Genomic DNA, 21,128 nt, shown 5'->3' with positions numbered 1-21,128 from the left:
CCGTAAAGGGATTCCTACATCACAGGTTCGGCAGGCCCAGTGAAGGCGCAGCCAGGCGCACAGGCAAAGTAACCACAAAGGTAGTGGCAGACACGCTGCCTTGGCGGGAGCATTTGGCTCTCAGTGGCACTGTGACATCTCCTGCTGGGCCACAGAAACTCGGAGAAAACAACCAGGTGGGTGGGCACCCTGAGAATGCAAAGCCAGCCTGACTCCTCTGTGTTCTGGTACCCAAGCCAACAGTCTGTCCAAAGCAGAACTCCACCTTGGGAGAACAGTTCCACATTTTGCAAGTCAGTTTCCAAAAATAAAAACTAGGGAAAGGTTGTTTTAGAGTCTGTGTTAGTTTTCACTGTTACTGACAAATAATGTTCTCCTGGCGGGAATAATTTTGCAAAGAAATTTGATGGCTGACTCAAGATTACTGACAACTGGCTCCTAACTTGCTTTCTGTTTCTGGTGGGTTTTTTTTTTGTTTTTTTTTTAAATATATTTTATTGATTTTTTACAGAGAGGAAGGGAGAGGGATAGAGAGTTAGAAACATCGATGAGAGAGAAACATCGATCAGCTGCCTCCTGCACGCCCCCCACTGGGGATGTGCCCGCAACCAAGGTACATGCCCTTGACCGGAATCGAACCCGGGACCCTTCAGTCCGCAGGCCGACGCTCTATCCACTGAGCCAAACCGGTTTCGGCTGTTTCTGGTGTTTTTAACAATCTTGGCCCCTTGGCCATTTCTGTATCCTTATTCTACACCTTGCCTGTTTGAGGACTGGCAGGAAGACCGTTGCTTCTGATTCTTATCTTTTTTTTTTTCTTTATAAAATATATTACCGGAGCCCTGGCCAGGTACCTCAGTTGACTAGAGTGCCATCCCGATACGCCAAGGTTGCCTGGGTTTGATCCCAGGTCAGGGCACATACAAGAATCAAGAAATGAATGCATAGATCAGTGGAACAACACATCGATGTTTCTCCAAAGGAAGATAATGCCTACGGCTTGCTTTTTCAGAATAGGCTTTTTCTACCTAAAACCCTGCCTTTGTCTATATAATCATTAATAGGACCAGAACCACTTTCATTTCATCCTGCAAGTTGAATTTTTGAGAAAATATTTTTGTCAAATTTACTTAATTTGTCAGAATGGCCCTTTAGCAAAATTAAATGATCCCGGCAATAATATATTTAGTATAGAGAGGAACAGAGCAAGGTAGCTGCATGAAGTTTTTATGAGTAGGATGAACCTTTACATGAATAAACTTTACTATGCACACACAAATTTAGGAAGTGGTTTATTATATTCTTCACTTTGGGGCGCCACAGAAACTGAAATGGAGGGCCTGCTCATTTGGGAATTGGGGGAATTCAGGGGACGGAGGAGTTCTTTCCCACAGTCAGTCTCCTACCTCCCTTTCCTTTCCGGGTGCCTGGGGCCACCCACCTGCACACTCTTTGGAATCAGAACTCATTCACATTCTGGGAAATATTTTTTGTTCTTTTTCATTTTTTGTTCTTTCTTTTAAAAATATATTTGCATTGACTTCAAAGAGGGAAGGAGACAGAGATAGAAACATCAATAAGAGAGAATCATTGATTGGCTGCCTCCTGCATGCCCCACACTGGGGTTTGAGCCTGCAACCTGGGCATGTGCCCAGACCATGACCTCCTGGTTCATAGATTGATGCTCAACCACTGAGCCACGCCAGTCAGGACCTGGAAATGTTTTTACTGTGCCTCCATCTGCTCCTGTCTGTCTTCCCTTATTTAGGAGTTGCATATAAAAATACTGACTTTTGTTCTCATTAATCCACCCCAGCCTTAAGGATGGTTTGATTACTTAGATCTTTTGTAGTCTCCCTTCTCTACTCTGAATTCTGCCCTACACTTTTTCCCCATAGCTCTCACTTAACGATAGAACTGAGCATCGAACAGCGGGAAAGAAACTGTCTATGATCTCACAAGAAGCCTATTTTTTTCAATATCCTCGAAAGCTCGTGTACACAAAGCTGGTATGCCTCCTTTTTGTTTTCTTTATTGACCCTGGAAATGGCTTTTCTCCACCCATAAAAGGGACCAAAATCTGAAAAGGCTCAAGTTCAATTTAATACCCAGGATCTAAGCAGTTTGAAAGGGTATTAAATGGAACAAAAAAAAAAGCCTTCCCTCATCTCTCTTGAATTTGTTTTTATTTTTATTCTAGTGAAAAGGTGTGATTGATCTCTCCCCTGGACCACAATAATCAAATATTGCCTCAGTCAGCAAGTGAAAAAGGGAACCGTTTTTACAAAATGGCTTTATGACCAGTTCTATAAAGAGTTGTAGTTTATCTTCCCTGAAACTTTGTCATGTCAGACTGCCTGACAATTGCCGGCCAGCTCGGGCCGATTTCTGCATCTATGGCACAGGCATCTACATTAACTGTTAGGAGAACCATGTTCTCTCCATGAGGACCCCAAATTAAACTGAGTTACACACTCTGCCTCTTTGCAATGCCCTGGACTGTACGAGCTACTGAGACGCAGTGAGATATAGACAGAATGAGGCATATAAGACTCCAGAATTCATTGTATTTTTTAGAATAAACGAGCTTTCTAGTTAATTATTACAGTCAGTGTTTATCAATTATAACTAACAGGCTTATATCTCTATTTATTGGTTAATCAAGGTTAAAGAGTAAATATTGAATCTCTACTGAGAAAAATAATTAGCTCATTTACATTTCCCTTCAATAACATTCTTCCTCTAAATTTGTAAAACTTATATAATTATTTTTATCTTACATCAAATATCTTAAATATCTTAATTATGTACTTAAGCTTTTGATGCCTGACCAGTTTTAGACAATATTCTCTAATTCTCCAGGATATCAAACAAAATATCAGCAACTTGGATTCCCTTCCTCTATTTCCCTTTCAAACCCCAATTTCTGCCAAATCTAACATGATTTTCATGCTGATAAGGGTGAGAACACTCACATTCTATTATATAACTGTAATTAAGTTTTATGACTTGATTTAACATTTTATGAGTTGATTTTAATTTTTTTTTCAAAAAATCAATAAATGGCCTTTAATATATCATGATTATAGAAATAAAGTTCCATTTACAAGCCAACTTCTTCTGGGCCTTGGCCTCCTCAGTTCTAACGATATGTCGTCCCCCCTCCATTTCCCCAAATCCAACGGCAGCTTTGACAAATGGAAGGCAAATGGGACATCCCATCTGTTTCTCTTCACTACTGTGTGTTTCAACTCCTTGCACTTTTCACTGCCATTTCAACAGGGTTTTAGCGTAGAGCAAAGAAACAGTCTGTCTCAAACTATATTGTTAGTAAAGAATATTACTAGTTGGAGGGGAAACCCCTTTTGTAAAAAAAAAAATGTTTTACGCTCAAAAGAATTGTGAAATGCCATGTTCAATAAATCCAGGAGGCTGCTGACTGCAGGGCTCCTTGGCCTCTAACAAACCATTTCCAAGGTCACTTTCCAAGGTCACTTTCCAAGGATGAGATAATTCAAAACCTCCTACATGTTTCTATAGGGCCAAAAAAAAATCTGTGCCAAGAGCCAGAGATACCAGATTAACCAACAAAAACACAGCAGGAACACTAAAGGAACTAGAATTTCTCAAACAGGAAGAATACAGAACTAGATGTTAGTAGCCAACAATAAAGATCTTTGAGAAACCTGATATTTTGCACTAAGTTCCAACACAATTACGTTTTCTGAATATCTTTACTAGTTCTACTAATGTAGTATGACTTACAAAATCAGTATTTTACCAACTACACACAGTTATAGAAATGTTTTATATTCAGTCCTTTTGCTACAGTTTTGTTTTTTTTAAAGGAACTAAATAACAATACAGATAACCTCAGGTGACTTGGGGGTTGTTTGAAATAATAATGCAAACTTTGGGATTCTATTTCAAAGCCCAATACTTTGAGAGACCGTGAAAATACGTTCCTTAGGAGATTTCTGTTGAGATTGGAAACTCAATGAGAATACCTGGTTGACAGTATTTCAACCTTCCTAGCTCCTGCTTTGCTTGTTATCTGAAAGCACCAAGGAATCAACAATGTAAAAAAGTAGTGAAAATGGAATTTTGCTTTAACTTGTTTGAAGTTCTAAAAGGTTTTGACTCAAGACAACATTTGGAGGAAAGGCTGAAATCCACCTTGGCTTCGTGCTCGTCCACTTGACCCAAAACAAGCAGAACAGCAACAAATGCAGCAAGTTGCCTATTTTCAATGTAAACTTCGTAAGTTAAATCAAATGTAACTGTGATCATAAAATCTTAAGGTATATGTCGAATCCTTTGAAAACATCATAGTTGAATTTGATGTATATCTGTTTGAAAGCAGATCATACTGCTGGATTTAATTTAGTTGAAGTGACAAACGTTATTGGCAGAATCGTTATTCTTAATGAAAAATACAACCAAACGCCTACAAAAAGGGACTTCACCCCGTGCTAGGCCCTGTTCCAAGCTGTAAACACACATTACATCCTTGAGTCCCAAAAGATCCCTCTCAGGGTGTATTATTTCCAAGCCTCTTTTATGGGTGAAAAGCGGAGACTTAGAGGAGTTAACGGTATCCCTTGAGTGGTCTAGGCATCCTGACTTCAAACTCCATACTCCTGTGTTACGTTTCATGTGTAAGTAAAAACAAAGAAATACCAGTTTCCACCCATCAGCTGTAGCAACATTAAAACACACAGAAAATGCCCAGTGCTGGCGTTCTAATGTACCTTCAACAGGAATATAAATTGATCTGAGCTTTCTAGAGGGCAATGTAGCCATTTATAACAGGCCCTTCTTTTAATCACTTCCACAAGAAATAATGCAAGGACAAGGATATCTATCACAGTGCCATGAATAACAACAATGTGACACAATGTAAATATTGTTCAAAGGAGAATCAGTAAGATAATTTATGACATGCACATTTAAAGGAACCCCTGTATCTACTAAACACGATGTAATTGATCTATATCAACAAGAAAAAACATGCATGACTTACTATTCTATGTAGTATTTGCTTCTTCATATTTTTCTTCAACTGTAGGCATTGTACTTTTTTTTTCTTTTTACCAAATCACTGAGGAAGATTTAAGAAAGAATAAAAATTGGGTTTTTCTTAAAAGATAGTTTTCATTCATTCATCCAAAAACTATTTACTAAATCCTCACTGTGTGCAAATCCTTTTCTAGTTTTTAAGAAAAATAAAACCCCTCATGGACCTTTCATCATCAAGGATATTCAAATACAGTTGACCCTTGAGGAATGCAGGTCAGGGATGGCCTAAAATTCACACATAACTTTTGACTTTCCAAAAACTTTACTACTCCTAATTTACTACTGTCCAGAGCCTTACTGATAACATTTAACAATTGATTAACATATACACTGAGTGGCCAGATTATTGTGATCTATGAATGCATAATAATCTGGCCACTCAGTATATATCCTATATAATAAAAGGCTAATATGCAAATTGTCCCCTCGACCAGGAGTTCGACCAGCAGGCAGGCCAGCCAACTGCCCATGTCCCCTCCCCCTGGCCAGGCTGCCCAGACCCCACCCATGCACGAATTCATGCACCGGGCCTCTAATATATATATATATATATATATATATATATATATATATATATATATACACACACACACACACACACACACACATACACACACACACACACACACACACACACACACACGAGTGGCCAGATTATTATGAGTTCAGAGATCATAATAATCTGGCCACTCAGTGTATTTTGTGTGTGTATTAAATACTGATTTCTTACAATAAAGTAAGCTACAGAAAATAAACTATTATTCAGAAGATCATAAGGAAGAGGAAATCCATTCATAGTGCTGTTCATATTTATTGAAAAGAATCTGCATAAGTGGACTCATGAATGCAGGTACTAAACCTGTTTATTCACATATATCCCCCTGATCACAGCACCAGACACATAGAGAGTCATAGTACTGTGAAAAAGTCAGACTTAGAAATTATGCTTTTAGAGTCATCCCTACAATACCTAAAATACTGCAATTGGGTAAGCTCGTTTAGATATATAATACAATTTCAATAAATATAGAGGACTGAAGATCATTGTGGCAAGAGCTAATTAGGTTAAAATTGCATGTACATCAATCAATATTTACTTTAAAAATCGCTTATTCTATTTTATCCTGATAAGTAAATATGTGAGAACTGTTATTTGGAATAAGTAAAAAATTAACAAACTTTGTTGAGCATTCATCTTTTAAATTATTGCTCAATGAACTAATGGCCAATACACAAACATTTTAGCATACTACCTGATATATTAATGAACTATTTGCTAGGTAGACAAGTTAGGATCAAGTTCAGTTACTAAACGACTAAACAAGGAACTTCAATAATGCAGCTCTTTTAAAAAATGCTCTTACATAAAGTAAGTCTGGAGGTGACTCCAAGGTCATTAGACAGCATTCTGCTCCAGCATCTTCAATGTAATGCAGGATCTAGTTTGGATACCAGGCATTTGAGAATCCTATATAATAAAAGGCTAATATGCAAATCAATTGAACAGTGGAACGACTGGTCGCTATGACATGCACTGACCACCAGGGGGCAGACGCTCAATGCAGGGGGGTGCTGCTCAGCCAGAAGCCGGGTTCATGGCTGGCAAGCATCCCCAAGGGCTCCAGGACTGTGAAAGGGCTCAGGCTGGGCTGAGGGACCAACCCCTCCCCGTGCACGAATTTCGTGCATTGGGCCTCTAGTTCCTAAAATAAAAAGACAAAAAGAAGAGTAAAAACACTTTTCTTCCAGGTAAAGGAGGTTTACTTGGAAGTGTATTGAATAATTTCTTACATTTCAATGTTGACTCCTGGCTATAAAAAATAAAATGTTTGGTGTCTACGAAGAATCTTATTAACTAGAGACCTGATGCACGAAATTCGTGCATGGGTAGGGTCCCTAGGCCTGGTCAGCAATCAGAGCCAATCTGTGGGGCGATTGGGGGCCCCCGCTGGCATCCACCTTAGCGGCCTGGGGCCTGTGGGCTGGGGGCAGCTCCTGCATTGAGCATCTGCCTCCTGGTGGTCAGTGTGTGTCATAGCGACTGGTCGTTCTACCATTCGGTCAATTTGCATATTAGGATTTATTATATAGGATCTTAGATTTTTTGACCATTGTCTATTTAAAACTGATGTTTTTTCTAGCAACTACATTATTAAATTTACTTTACTCTTACTTTGATCTGATGGGATTGTGTTTAATGATGCTGGAAGAAACATTTACATTTCCAATAATTCCTCCATTTAGCAGCACTTCATGATCTGTTTTAGAAGATCATTATTATCATAGACTCAGTAAGGCACTGACTCAGTATGGTTTACTTGGCATCACTGGGTACCAAGTAGTACATTTATTTAACTTCTCAGCAGTTCATTGGCATTTTGGTGAAAAGAGGTGATGGAGGCTCTTTAATTAACCTCAACTATTCCACTGGCATAAGAAACTGAATCATCTGCCAGAATCATTAGGAATTTATAAGCTGAGTTCAGCAGCAAACGTTCATAAATTCAATCACGTGTAACCTTTCCAGTAAGTGACACCAGTCAATTGAAATTTATTATGGGGGAAATCACTGGCTTTGACATTCACACTAAATACCCAGAGCATTAAGATTCAGTGCACCAGAACCCGAGAAATCACTTTGCAGAAAGTGTGCAGAATTTTAAGTTGGAGAAATGATGAATAAGAACTGAGTCGCTCCTCTGAGTGTTATCAAGAAATATGAGAGATTTAATATTTAATCATGCCTCATTTTCTTCAATAGGACAAACTCCTACTGTGGGACCTGAAACAAGGACCCTGACTACTGAACAGTGGGTGTCATAAAGCATTGGTGAGTCACTTGGTATGGTGCAGAGACAGTCTGGTGAGGTAGCTTGCTTGACAAGTTCCCAAAAGATACTCATGACAGATAACCTGAGAAAGCAATCAAATTTCATTTTCTGCATCTTTAGTGGTAACATGAGGTTATAGTTATATAGAGTGTAATGCAATAGATTTTAGAAATTTGATTAAATTATTAAAAGCATGATATAAGTATAGATTGAATGATTTTAAAATAAGAGTATGGCCCTAGCCAGTTTGCTCCATGGATAGAGTGTCAGCCCTAGGATTGAAGGGTCCCGGGTTTGATTCCGGTCAAGGGCACGGACCTCAGTTGCAGGCTTGATCCTCGGCCCTGGTGGGGTGTATGCGGGAAGCAACCAATTGATGAGTCTCTCACATCTGTGTTTCCCTCTCTTTCTCTCTCTCTCCCTCCTCCCTTTCTTCCACTCTCTAAAAATCAATGAAAAAAATATCCTGGGGTGAGGTTAACAATAACTAAAAAATAATCTCCAGGAACTCTCTGCCCTGTCATGGTAGTTGAGTGATGCAAGTAAATCATTAACTCCTTATAGGAACACTTTTCTGATACTATGTCACATGATCATAACTTTCCTAGAGTTATACATTTTAGTTGCAGATTTATTTTCATGATTATATTTTTTGAAAATATTAGAGAGATCTAATCAGGCAGCATAATTTTTCCAGTATTCATAATGAAACTCTGCATCTTTCTGCAAATAATCCTCATACCTAAATGCATCATTTTTATCAGATTAAAAATTGTTATCAATTATAATATTCCTAGAGGCCCAATGCAGGAAATTCGTCCAAGAGTAGGCCTTCCTTCCTCCAGCTGCCAACACCGGCTTCCCTCTGGCAACCGGGTCTTGGGCTTCCCTCGCAGCCCTGGCTTCGTCTGGAAGGACGTCCAGTCTAATTAGCATATTACACTTTTATTATTATAGATATTTAGTATCATAATCATTGAATTGATGAAAAAATATTCCCCTGTGGTCACCTCAAAAGCTTTCTACATATAAATATGTATCTTACCATAAAAAAATCAACTATGATTAGCTAGAATATTATGAATTTCATGACTGAAATTCTGGACAATGCCTAGATAGAAAATATTGACTATAAACTCAGTCCTTGATCTGCATGCCCTTGTTTAAAGATTTCAATCCTTCAAACGATAAAAATTTCATTTTGGATATTTAATTTCTTTTTCTTAAATAATAAAATATGCCTAAGTAATGTGGCAAAGGTGGTAATGAATGTCCTGAAAGAGATTAATTCTGGAGAATAAGGATAGTTTATAATACTAATACTGTGAGCAGTGAAGAGCAAAGGAAGGTAGGAAATATAGCTTATGTCTTGTGACTTTCCCTGATATTTTTAAATATAAACTTGATAGCTGTTCTCAGAGTTTGAAAATGATTTTGATGGTTGCTGTCAATCATATATTAATAACTATATTTCATACTGGTGGTTACTAAATAAAGCTTATTTTAGGAGCTTCTAAAACCCAGATTGTTTTGTTACAACCAGTAGAAACATCAATTGGTTGTCTCCAGACCCAGGACCAAACCCACAACCCGGGCATGTGCCTTGACTGGGAATCGAACCTGCGACCTTTTGGTGCATGGGACGACACTCAACCAACTGAGTCATATCAGCCAGGGCCTCATTCCCTTATTTGTAAAATATTGATTTCTACATAAAATTATTAAATTTATTCATTGGCTTATTTACCTATTGTTCCATAAAAGTTTAAATCTCATAAGGAAGTTTAATTTGCGCTATTATTATTTTGGTTTATACATTTTTGTTCACTATAGTATTCTCAACAACTCTAACCAACCTCACATATTTCAGCCAAAAAAAAATACGTGTGGAAGGAATGACCTAGCCACCTAGAGAGATGGTGACCACAGCTCTTCTCCCCCCACATAGGAGCAGACACTATATTAGGTCTCTTAAGGAAGATTATTTACTGGTATAGTGACCTGAGAGTTGTATTTTAATGTTAGGTAACCTGTCTCATGTCAACGTAGGTTAAGATGAAGGAATTTTCAAGGCATCCAAATGGAAATGTTGATAGGAGTTTGGGTTCAAAGAAAGGTTCTAACAAAAGATACATATTCGGTGATTATCGGTATGTTCAGGGTTAGTGAAGCACTGGTTTGAATAAAATGACCTGTTTATGAAGAAAGGAGACAATGGCCTAGACCAGTGGTCGGCAAACTGTGGCTCGCTAGCCACATGCTGCTCACGAGCCGCAGTTTGCCGCTCTGTTGACTAATGAGTTTGCCGACCACTGGCCTAGACATGAGCCTCACAGAAACCTAGCTTTTAATGGTGGAGAAGGATAAGGCCATAATGGTAAGTGAAGATGGCCAGAGAGCTAGAGGGAAAAATAGAAGAAGCCAAAAGGTGTTTCAATTGAGAGAACATGGCTAAGGGTGTCCAACTGAACTCAGGGCTCTTTTACAATGAGGACTAAAACACATTCTTGACCTCTGGCCCAATTCTAAGAAAACATTTCATCCCGGTGCTGGTGATAGTCTATTACCATTAAAATGCAGCACGCCCCTTAGAACTGGAAAAGGCAGATTTAAACAGACATAAAGATGACTAGTTTCCTTAAGAAAGTCACAAGAAATACTATTGTGTCTAAAATTTCACAATTTTCAATAGTTCACTTCAGCAAACTTAGTGCCTGCAGTAGACACACACAAATTCATATGTCTAGCATTTTCATTAAAAAGGAAAATCATTAGGAGAGCTATTAACTTATTATTAATAAAAACGGTTGATTAGTAATCAGAAGCATTTTCATGGAAATGACAACAGATGCATATTAGGTTCCAAGAGAGAAGAAATAGGCCAAAGCAAATCAGTTTGGGTCAATTATTCTCTCATCAAGGTCTGTTTTTAATGCAGAACTTGCATCATTTTCTTCTCAGAAAGAGACTAAACTTAGACTTAAAGGTGAATTGTAAGAGCAATAAAAAAGTAAGTTATTTGATTAGAGGTCCTTCTTTGGGGACACCTTCAGCTTTACTATAGGTCAAACGTAAAGCAACAGTGGAATTGTGTGGGGGATAAAGAGACCTTCTGCACATGTAGCATTCCTGCATCAGTATTAAAGAATGATAAAATATCCTATTACAAAAGTGAATAGGAAATAATCCTCTGTGTAATGTATCAACACCATCCTCCTGTCATTAACTGCAAGTAGAATATATTGCATTTGTTCTTGTGAGTGTAGCAATTTTCATATGATAACACATTGAAATTTCAGAGATTGGGTTGCTTAGAGCACGTCTGGTAGAGCACGTCTCTGGTGTGGTTTCAAGCACTGCTTTTTTTCAAATCCTAATTCCCTTTATTGGAATTTGTGATCTTTGAACTTTCTCTCTATTGTACACACACACACACACAAACACACACATATTAGTTGCCCAGATTGTTGTTTTTTCTCTTTTGAACACACACTGCTCAATGAAAAACATTAATTTTCAAAAGCAGCACAGTCCAATCCCACAGGCGTCAGTCAGGAAATGACTTTCTGACTATTTCTGACTTTCTACTTCAAGGAGTCAAAACAATAGATACAGTGGTTCACATGATCTCCCTAGTTTTCAAAGAGGCACTTCAAACTCAGTCAGAAATAAGAACAAGACACATTGCTGGACATGGGTGGCTACTTCTTTCACTACAAATGCAATTATTTCTCATAATACTAGGTCCAGGTTCTGGAGAGAGAGATTTTACTGCTGTAGTTACACATGCCTTCTTCACACATAAGTCAAATTGAAGCTCCACATTCCCCAATATTTCAAAATGTTGTCTAGAGTCAGTAAGGCAGAATGATATTTGGTAAAGAGCACAAAGGTAACTGGGAATTTAACTTGGAGTTCCCTTTCTGTCACTATAGTGCTTGATGTGACATTACACATCTGTAGTATGGTTGACTCCTCATTCATTCTCACTTAGTCATTGATTGATTCAAATTGTTATTTTCCTCATTCAAGAAAAAGTTTGCCTGCTATTCATAAATTGTTTATAAATGAGTGATGTAGAGTGTCTGCAAGCTCTGTTTACCTTTTCATTTTATACTAGACACCTAGTGCACAAAATTTGTGCACTCAGGGGGGTCCCTCAGCCCGGCCTGCACCCTCTTGCAGCCCTCTCGCAGTCCAGGAGCCCTTGGGGGATGTCTGAGTGATGGCTTAGGCCTGCTCCCCACTGGGAGCAGGTCTAAGGCGGCAGTCGGATGTCCTTAGCGCTGCTGAGGCAGGAGAAGCTCCCACCACCACCACTATGCTCACCAGACCTGAGTCCAGCTTCTTGCTGATTGGCGCTCCCCCTGCGGGAGCACACTGACCACCAGGGGGCAGCTCCTGCATCGAGCATCTGGCCACTGGTGGTCAGTGTGCTTTTTTAGCAACCAGTCCTTCCACCGTTTGGTCTATTTGCATATTACCCTTTTATTACATAGGATAATTAGCACCAATTTACACACTCAACTACTTCAGGTCTTCTTGCAGTAGGGGTTTAGGTTCTACATTTCTTTAATGCTTTTCTTTTCTCTCCCAATGGCAATAATGTTCTCCAGTCCAGCAAACCAAGCCCTTTAAGTCCTCGAAGTGTTTCTTCTCTGGTCAAACAACTGCAATTCTCATTGGAATTTGATAGTTGGGACAGCAGAAAACAGCGGCAAGGATATGTTTCGAAGCACTTTCTGCTCATTTCACGTACTTGCACAAATGAGAAAGTTTAGGGTTTATGAGTCACAAACTATTTTGCTTAGGCAGATGTCAGCTTGACTGCCTAAAAAATCTCCCAAGATGATTTTAAAAACACCAGTTCTCAGTGTTTGAGTAGATCTGGGGTGTAGTCCAAGAATCTGTATTTTTCAAAGCTCTTCCAAGTAACTCTGATCCTAAGCCAAATGTGTGAACCTAGGCTACATTCTGTTTGCCATACTGTTCTCAGTTGCTTCAACATTTAATGTATATGCACATGGATTCCAAGGTTTGCCGCCCACTATCAATGTAATTTTGGCCAAGTAATATTTCAGTGTTCTAGTTTCTTCATTAATAGGTGTTTTGCAAAAAATTAAATGAGTTAAATTCATGCAAAATTCTGAGACTTATAATTGAGATAGATATTATTTTCATTTTTTTTTACAAATCATTCATTAATTTTTCAGTCATCAACCTTTCCTAAAGGCAAGGAGTGCTAGAGAAATATCTAGTAGGGGAAGTTTAGCCTGTTTTCAGAGAAAAAAAAGACTTGGATGTGTTTATAGACTTAGATAAAAAGCCATTGTTGCCCATCCAGTGTAGTTCAATGGTTGAGTGTTGACCTATGAGCCAGGAGGTCATGGTTCAATTCCTAGTCAGGACACATGGGTTGTGGGCTTGGTCCCCAGTAGGGGGTGTGTAGAGGGAGCCGATCAATGATTCTCTCATTGATGTTTGTATCTCTTTCCCTCTCCCTTCCTCTCTGAAATCAATAAATCAATGACTTATATGTATATAATATATAAGTCATTGTCCAGGGAGATCTGGGCGAGAGGAAAGGGCGTGGATCTCTGATAGAGCCAAGTTCACAGGGAAGAGGACCAGAAGATCCCCCAGGTGCAGAGATTAGCCTTGAATAGGTGAAACAGCTTTCCCTGGATGCACACGTCCTCGTGCACATGTGGACCTGCATACAGATGAGATCATTAATTTCTAATGGACCTATCATCTTTATGCCATGGATTAAAGGCATATAATGAGAATTTAAACAGTGAGGAGGACTGTATAAAGATCACATTGAGTGGCAGTCCAGGCATAACAGTATGAGACAAGATGTGCTCTGTCCTCTTTACCTTGTGCCCCATTCAGATGCACTGAACAGCCGGTCCACATGGATCTCGTATCATACGATGTGATACTGTGCCTTATTTCACTTCCTTCACAGGACATTTGGGATAACCTCTGTCACCTAAAAGACAAGTTAACACAAAGAAACTTTTAGAAGAAAGGAAACGAAAGTCGGTCAGGAAATCCTGGATGTAAAGTAAGTATTAGATGCATCGAACTGTGGTTCCTCCACACGTGAATGGCCATACTGTCTGAATGACAACAGTGATGATTCCAGCTGAAGTAACATTCAGAACAACCCGGACAGGAAAGCAATTTTTTGATTGTCCTACAAAAAAAGAAATAGCCCTAACTGGATTGGCTCAGTGGATAGAGCGTCGGCCTGCAGACTGAAGGGTCCCAGGTTCGATTCCGGTCAAGGGCATGTACCTTGGTTGCGGGCACATCCCCAGTAGGGGGTGTGCAGGAGACAGTTGATCGATGTTTCTCTCTCATCGATGTTTCTAACTCTCTATCTCTCTCCCTTCCTCTCTGTAAAAAATCAATAAAATATATATTTTTTAAAAGAAAGAAATAATAAATTACACAATACAAGACGATTGCTTTCCCATTATCCAGGGCCACATTATTCCACGGTGGGTCTGTGTTATTCCATTCCTTCGTACTCTTTAATAATAAAACCGCAAGTTTGTGGAGTTAAGTGGAGAATCTATCACGATCATTTCAGGCAGTGGAATTACACGTTAGGAGAAATGCCTGCAAGCATCCCACTCGGGCCTCTTCAGAGACAGCTTACTTCCCCCCGCAAAGGCCATAAAACAGAAAATGAACATAACAAATGTTTCTGCTTGTTCCCTAGACATCGTTTAAAACAAAGGTAATCCATAACCGTAAGATAAAACATGGCAATCTCCTCCTTCAGGTATTCCTAGCTAGCAATACTTCTGAAGTGTCATGCATTAGGCAAATGTGAGAAACAGTCCATTCTTTCTCGCGTAAACATCTTACGCTAGTAGAGAATGGTAGGAATCTACATTATCACGTGCTCTTATGCCCCTTTTTCAGGGAAGGCAAGTGCAAACGCTCCTATTGCCTTAGCCTAGCCGACTATTGACTAAAACCATAAGACACTACCCAGGGCTTTTATCTGAATGTAATAAGGGTACATACTTTCTCAGATTTTTTGGCTGATCCCCAAATCTCTGCATTCTAATGTGGTATGTGTTACTTGGCATTTCCCGAATGACAACAATATTGAGAATCTTTCTATATGTTTACTTGCCATCTGTTTCTCTTCCTTGGTGAGGTGGCTGTTCAAATCTTTTGCCCATTTTAATTGGGTACAAATTCTTTATCAAATAAATATTTTGAAAATATTTTCTCCTAGTCTGTGGCTTGTCATTTTCTTATTATATTACACAGAACAGGTCTTTCTGATTTCAATAAAATCCAACGTATCCATTTCTTCTTTTTCAGATTACAATATTGGTGTTATAGCTAAAAACTCATAGCTAAGCCAAGGTCATTTGATAATAACCATTCATATACTATGTAAAACATAATGCTCAAGGTACATAGGTATAAATGTAGATATATGCGGAGATAGATTAGGGGCAGGTCTGTCTGCAGTTAAAAATAAAATAGAATTTATATCCTGCCTTTAGGAAGAGAAAGCTGAGCTTTTCCTGGGTTTACTGCTTCTTAATTTATTGATTCTCTACTAAGCATAATGCCTTGCTAGACTGCCATAGGGCAGTGGTGCATAGACAACTGCTTGACAATTGGCTTTCTGGGAGAAGAGAGGCCCTCATATGAAGTACTTGCAGTTTTCCGTGGAATAAATACTTTCAATCTGATTGATTTCAAGCTATGAGCTTGATGTTCACTGAATGCCAAGTTTAAGGGGGATGTGCACAGTCAGCTCTGGAAAGCTGGTGCAGAATCGGTCCCCAGCACACCCTTGGAGGAATGACAAACCCATAAGAAGAAATAAGATACTGAAAAGACACTACCCTGCCAGACCCCATAAAGGAGGTGTACTACATAATAGGAGAGGATTGTGGGAAACAATCCCAGCATTTCCAAAAAAAGATGCATCCACTCTTGATCTGTCTTCCTGACTTTGCACAGATGAAAAGCAGCTTACTATTTTTTCTTAATTCTTTCTTCTCTAATTTCTAGCACATTGCTGACTTGTCACCATTTAGGGTTTTTCCCCCCTTTTCACTTGGGCAATCTTTAAACTTTAAAATTGCTTTTCTTATTTTTATCTTCACTTGTCCATAGAGAGTTATGAATTGGCACTTCACGGTTGGTCACATGAGGACTATGAACCAGTCCAATACCAGGAAAGCTATGGGAGTGAGGCCTGAGATTGATTCTCATTAGTATTTAGTTAGAATAATCACAGAAAATATGTTTTGACCAGAAGCCCATTTAAAAAAAATGAAAAATGTCCAAGTCTTTTCTACCTAAAACTAGCTGCCAATTTTCAAAGAATATCAGCAATGTCACCCAATGGTTTTTGGTGGCAGAGGAACCATAATATTTATCCTGTCTAACATGACCCACTTTGATCCACCTGCTTCCCTGCAAAATCTGTTCCAGAAATTCTCTGTAGAATTGACGGCTTCCTTGGATTCACACTGAATTATACATAAGAATATTTTCCCTCTACATATCTGCTCAGGGTGGCAAGACTAAAAAACAACAACAAATGTTTTCAGCAGTGTTTAACGTGAGCCAATTTCATTTTAGATCTTCTAAACATTTTTATTGGTTAGACTTACATATGGAACACTGAGTTCTTGTTCTTGTCCTCCTTGGTTGATGCTATTTTAAGTGATTATGTAGCTCAATCTCACAAAACAAGGAAAATAAACAGTGATTTTTTTCCCCCACATGGTCGTCTGTTCTAGCTTGAAAAACACACAATATATTTTTAAATTTGCTGTTTGCCACTATACAGTATCAGAGATAAATGCCTGTGCATGAGCGAGTTTTCATATCCTATTTGGTGTGCACATAATTCAGGGTATCTGCTTTATCATCACTTTAACTTGTCTAGGCCACCGAAGATCAATGGGAACTTGAAATTAACTGCAGGTAGCTATTCAGAAAGAATATTGCTGCAGATGTAAAACTGTGCATGTGGTCATAAAAGAGAAAAGTCCATTTCAATGACTTATATCATGCATACATGCCCAAAATTGCTTTATCAATATGTGATATGTGGCAAAAATCAGTAAAATAAACAAGAAGCATTCTCCTTTCCTCTACTCTCTGTCATTTCCTATTAGTTTTAATGAAAATACTGTGATTCAGTACTTCCTGTGGAGAATAGGGAAAATGTGTCCCTGTCGGTTTTGCCATTCGGTGGTTGTTAGGCAGACACTGGGTAGATGCATTCTTTGTCTAAGACACTGATTTCACTATTATTATTCTTTAGTAAGTGGACCCGGAGAGCTGTGTTTTCATCTACGCAGTTCAAAGCGGGGGGAAGCTTGATGAAAGATTTAATTACTTATCAGGAAACTCTAACAAGGTATTTTACAGTTTGTTAAGAAAAAAAACAATGTCTTAATAGAATAAAATATTTATTTGAGATGCCAGTGAACACAGAAAACACGTTGTGGAGTATATTTTAACCTTGCAAGGAATATTTTGTGATATTTCTTATATAGATCAGAACAAAGTATGCTGCTTGCTCATGTTTGATCTGCATGAGATAAAAAAAAAATTATAAACCAGCAAACTAATGTAAACCCCACATAAAGTTAGAACTGTAGAAAAATTGGTAACACTCAATGATCTAGAGCAGCCTTGGGCAAACTACGGCCCGCGGGCCGGATCCGGCTGTTCTATCCGGTTCTCTTGCTCTCCCCTCCACTCCTTTACTTTGAATTTATATTAGTTCACACAAACACTCCATCCATGCTTTTGTTCTGGCCCTCCGGTCCAGTTTAAGAACCCATTGTGGCCCTCGAGTCAAAAAGTTTGCCCACCCCTGATCTAGAGAGAAACTTCAAAATATGTGTGTGTGTGTGTGTGTAATACAATAGAGCAAAGATAAATGTGCTTCATGTGAATATAAGAAGGGGCCAAAAACGCCGTATCTGGCACCCACCCAGGAATTCCTGAGACCTGCACTTTCTAAGTCCACGCTAGTAAACTGGATAGCTTGTACATAACTAGTAATAACAGTGATAATTTAATTTGCAAAACAAATATTACATGGTTAATAAATAAGGATATGAAACGAGTGGTATCTCTTAACAATCAAGTAAGCCCTTGTGCAGATCAAGAAGTAGATGAATAAACCTTTCAGAACAATGGAATCACATGTTCAGAAATATTAGGAGTGCAAGCAGATGAACTGGCTTCAAAGTTTAAGTATATTTAAACTACTTTAAATATAAGAGAATTAAATTGATAAGAAAAACCATTTCAAATCCTCTGCAGAATGATATGGGTTAAAAGAAGAGGAAAAATATGAATGTGGGGAGCTCTTATATTCCATCCTCGTGCGAAGAAAACTTGGTTGAATTCCTTTGACCTTTCTAGTTCCTTCTAAAGAAACTGGAGTAGTTTACAGACTGCCTGCATGTTCAAATTCGAGGACACTATGACTGGAAGTGCTCTCTGTGTATTAAAAGGTGTGTGTGTGTGTGTGTGTGTGTGTGTGTGTGTGTGTGTGTGTGTCCTAGTGTGTTCATCACAAATTTGGATGTCTGCCTATTCATTCAGCCAAATAATGGCAAGCTTCCAAAAACAGGATTTGAAATCCTGTATTATCACCACTTAGAAATGAGGAAAATTATGTTCTCCAACCAATCCCTACCAGAACTTTGACTGAAGGATGTTAGCAAATAGCCCGGTAACAACCAAGCAGCACCGTATCCCTTGTTATGGCTCCGTGAACAAAGTTGGAGAGGCTGGGGCACCGTGATTCTCAGGTCAGCTGGCCAGCTCCCTCAGATGGAAGCCACATTCTCTCTTCTCCCACTTGAAGTGCTAATTTATACATGTGTCATCACCGGCAGCTTGCTCATTAGTACTTGCGTGGCTCAGATTCCATTACACTAAGTGATCATCAGGGACCAGGTTTCAGAAAAGGCTCCAAGAGAAAGAGGCGTGTGTGTCCTCATTGTAGCATCACCGTAGAAGTGGACAATGTACATGCATGCAGGTTGGACTGTGGAAGCCCGACACCTCATTAAAATGAAGACAAAATCAAGGTGAAGAGTGAGTGGTCGCATAATGAATGACCCAACTGTTGGGATTTTGTTGACAAGGTGTTAGCATCTCATCAGGAAGCCGGGTGCCCTGGTGGTGGTGGTGAGAGTTTGGGAGAGCCTAGAAATCATCTGTGGCTCATCTTACGTGGGAAACAAAATGCCTCTCATCTCATTTTCCAGAAAACAAATGGCAAAAGGAACAGAGCAGCATATGGTAGAGTCAGTCTGCTAGATGGTGGCGGCCTTGATGGGGCCTCCTGTGAAAACATATGCAACTGATCGACACAGCAGAGGGTACACAGGGGTGGCCAACAGAAAAGAGGAACGGATTGTACATTGATAACTTCCCCGGTAGCAGCTACAGAGCTGGGATTCTGCTTATGGGGTCAGACTGAGGGGCACAGATTTCTGACTTCCTGTCTGCCAGGGGTCAACAGAGACTCAAAGCAAACTAGTCCAACCCTGTTTGGACCAGAGAGAGTAATAGGAAACAACTGCAGAGCCTCTGAAGGGAAATGGTCATTTCTATCTCAAAATTTTACAGAGAAAAATGAGCATTTTATTAGACTCGCATATCTCAAATATTATTAGACACAGGCAGAATTATTTTACTGGAAGAATAGAAGATCAAAACAGGGGATATTGGTCTTATCTACATATAAAAATACCTATTAAAGGGAAATATTTACATGAGTCGCAGTCAAAACTAAAATTTATTTCCCCCTATTTTCAATTTATTTGAAAAGTTTTTGAATCTGCAATCAGTTTCAACTTCTCCCTAAAATGCTAATCAAGCTCTGACATCAATATATTCCTTCTATTAGCAAAATGTTACTTATTTGAAATACCAGGTAAAAAAACAATTACTGCCAGGATAATTTTACCATATCAGGATTTATTTCAATGTGATCTACTTAAATCTATTTGGTACACTTAGTGAAAGCATGCTCTACTTGTGTGTACCCTGTCCATGATATCACCTTTACACCTGAGTTGGTTTTTAGGAATGTCTGTTCAATAAAGGAGGCACAGCCCTAGCCAGTTTGGCTCCATGGATAGAATGTGGGCCTGTGGACTCGAGTCCCAAGTTTGATTCTGGTCGAGGGCACATACCTGGGTTGCGGGCGCAATCCCCAGGGGGGTGCGTGAAGGAGGCAGCCAATCAATGATTCTCTCTCATCACTGGTGTTTCTCTCTCTCTCTCTCCCTCTCCCTTCCTCTCTGAAATCAATAAAAATATATTTAAAAATAAAATGAAAAGGAGACACAGCAATTCAACTTCTCTGTTGCTTGGCATTTTATGGAGGTCACTAGTTATATCAGAGGGTTTTCTAGCCAAGAACAAGGAGCTAAAACTTCCAGCTGGAAAGGATGATGTTAAAGACCCAGGAACCTGGTGTAGTACAGAACAAAAGTAATGGACATGCTTGAGAGCAGTAATTCAGTTAGCTCTCTATTATCTGTGCTAATGAAGAGGGGCAATGAAGCAGATGATCCGTAACCACGGATAATGAAAATCTATTTGCATTTAGCTCTGGGGTGCATTATCCAGAGCCCCTCACTTGTAAACAGGTGATGTTCCAAAAGGTCATTTGTAAATAGGTTATTTTGGATGCAGAATACATTTTCCCAAGAAACAATGCGGCTGATTTATAGTGCTTACGCTATTTAGAAACTAAAAAGCAGTCCCGGCATGCTTCCTACCATTTCAGGAGAGAAGACCGCTTCCAATATTCAAGTAGAGAAGTCTGGAATCGGCCCTCCCTGGCCACAGACCTGTGCCCTCCACCCTGTCCAGCAGGAGCAAAGGCTTTTCCCCTTGCTACCTTACCTTCAGACCCAAACCAAAGCCTCTGGGAGCTCCAACTCCAAAGGCAGCGATGGTGGGGCAGATTCTGGCAGGGGACACTGGGAAGACCCTCTGGATAGGGGTTTGAGGGGGAAGACTGCTGTTATAAGAGCTTCTCTGGCAGCTTTTCGGGGCCCCCTTTGGAATGAGTCCTTTGGATTGAACAGCCTCCTGAAAATCAGGAGCCCAGCACGGGCAGGAGAACTCTGTGGCAACTAACTTGACATTGCTCAGTACATCTAATTTCAGACTAATTGC

The sequence above is a fragment of the Plecotus auritus genome (genome assembly GCF_963455305.1).
Source record: "Plecotus auritus genome assembly, chromosome: 14".
In the NCBI taxonomy this organism is placed as follows: Eukaryota; Metazoa; Chordata; class Mammalia; order Chiroptera; family Vespertilionidae; genus Plecotus; species Plecotus auritus.
This window is presented reverse-complemented; position numbering follows the sequence as displayed.